Below are 2266 nucleotides of genomic sequence, written 5' to 3'. Positions count from 1 at the left end.
CCGACATATGAAGAAAGCAACAAGTTCTCTAACTTTGGTCTCATGAGGTAATAAGAGTTTGACAATTCCACTTTGAATACAACCTATCATAGCTAAAGCGATCGTGAATTTCAGCAGGGGGTTTACTAACCTTAGCACAGATCTGCTACTACTTAATTGTTGAATTCCAAACTTGTCCACATGCCACATCTATCAAGCAACCAAGAAGCTTAGTTTAGTCTAAAAGTTTGGAACTTAAGATAAATACACGAGTAACCTTTTAGACTTCTATATGTGTGCGAATAGGCAACATTGGGCATACCTGATATCTCGGCTGGCTCCAGGCAACACGCAAGCACTATGATGGTATGAAGGGTATTCTTGTAAAGGTCCTGTAATTAACAAAATTTCATTAAGCAACAATAATTATGATGAATGCAAGAACAACTTGAATCGGTGTCAATGTAATGCCGAGCTGAAAAAACTGCAAACCTTATATTCAGTAGCAACTCAGCAATATATATTCTACCATTATGATCCTCACAACCAAACAAGCTAAGCACACCAGCCAGTCTTGTTGAGTGACGATCAAAATGTAACTGCAAAGTATCTCAGAACCAACCACAACAAATAAATAAAATGTTGAATGCATGATAAATTTCGTCCATGAAGGAAGAGAAGGAAATTCTGAAATAGCGTTAACTGAGGACCATGTTGACTTTCTTGATACTTCACAGTTCAAGAGAAAACATCTAGGTATCAGTAATATGGTTGGAGGAGTTTAACACGTACTTACCAGATTTGTCTACTATGTACAGTAAGAAGATACAACACAAGATCCTCATGTGCAGACTTTGTATGGATGGGGAGGATTTAACAAGGCTAAAAGGTGTACAACTCCCAAGACAGAGAACCTGTAAAGTAGATCAAAACAGAGTTTGCAGTTATGAGGTAAATCAAATGCAAAAGATGACTTGATGTTGGATATTAGGATGAGGGCAGACAGCGAAGTTTTTTTTTACCTTGGATCAGTCTAGTACTCTAGTATGATTTTCAGGATGGTTCCTGATTAACTCCTGTTCTAGCTCCTCGATGATGCAACATGGTGCTTAGTTCTCGTAAATCAATGCCAAAACAAGCAATGAGAGCATCACTGTTGTACAACCTATCAATGTTCCATGGTAAAACTGTTTTCACCACTCAAATGGTCCTTTGTCAAAACTGCGGTGTTCTGAAACTGCCGCTCTCTGCAAAATCCCTGCAGATCCATTGCTCCTCTGAACTAACACTGAAGAGACTGTACAAATTTCATGTTCAACCTTGCCTGACTGTCCATCGACTTGATTAAGAAATGGGATTTCCTCTTCTCCCTTCACTTGTTTCCTTGACAAACACAAGGAAACCTACAGCAAAAAACAAATGGTGAATCTGAGAGAAGAACTAGTCCTGTGCTATGCCAAAAAGGAAACAAGGTAAGTTTTGAGAATAATTAAAATTCCCCATGATCTATGTACACTAGTAGAAAACAGGGCTTAGGTCACAGGGCAGTTTTCACATTAGCCCCGGTTCAGTCACGAACCGGGACCCATGGGGGCATTCGTCCCGGTTCGTGAGCCCAGGGGGCCGGCCGGGGCCTCGTGGGCATTGGTCCCGGTTCGTATGGAACCATTTGTCCCGGTTCGAGCCACGAACCGGGACTAATGGTCCTCGCTCCTGGCCCACAACCATTTGTCCCGGTTCTTGGCATGAACCGGGACAGAAGGCCCGGATTTAGTACCGGTTCATGCCACGAACCGGGACCAATGAGGTGCCTATATATACCCCTCGCCCGCGAGCAGAGCACTCCAGTGCTCTGTTTTTCTCTGGCCGGCGAGGGGAGGGCTTTGTGGTGCTCTAGCTCACCTCCTATGCACATGAGGTGTTCGATGAAATGCCCAAACCACACTAGTTAAGCTTTGTCCTCTCGAAGCTCGACCTCAAAGCTCCATTTTCCTCGAGATTTGTCTAGGTTTAGCGGCCCGTCACGTCCCATTCCCGTCTTCACCGCCGTCGACCGCCCGCGCCGATCTCGTCGCCGGCACCACCGTGGTGAGCCTCTTGTTCTTATCTTCTTTTTGAAAGAAAAAAATTCTTACTTTAGATAGATACTTGTCTAATTTTCTTACTATTTTATTCCTTCTTATTACATAGTGCGATGGTTTTGGTATCCGCCCCCGTCGGCCGTCGTCCTGTCTAAGATTCGGATGTGGTATATATTATCTTTTTATAACTATTTGATTCATTTATT

At 43.2% G+C, this 2266-nt stretch overlaps 1 long non-coding RNA gene across 1 annotated transcript; it reads right to left on the bottom strand.

The window, feature by feature from the left end:
- Positions 1-296: 296 nt before the first annotated feature.
- LOC120973753 (uncharacterized) lies at positions 297-1217 on the bottom strand. The gene is made up of 3 exons (XR_005769134.3): positions 1002-1217; positions 472-893; positions 297-371 (listed from the first exon to the last, which is right to left on the bottom strand). It is a non-coding gene; the product is annotated as an uncharacterized lncRNA (long non-coding RNA).
- Between the last annotated feature and the right edge of the window lie 1049 nt (positions 1218-2266).

This window comes from Aegilops tauschii, chromosome 2 (genome assembly GCF_002575655.3).
Source record: "Aegilops tauschii subsp. strangulata cultivar AL8/78 chromosome 2, Aet v6.0, whole genome shotgun sequence".
In the NCBI taxonomy this organism is placed as follows: domain Eukaryota; kingdom Viridiplantae; phylum Streptophyta; class Magnoliopsida; order Poales; family Poaceae; genus Aegilops; species Aegilops tauschii.
The sequence above is the reverse complement of the archived record's forward strand: the minus strand, read 5'-3'. Positions and strand labels throughout refer to the sequence as shown.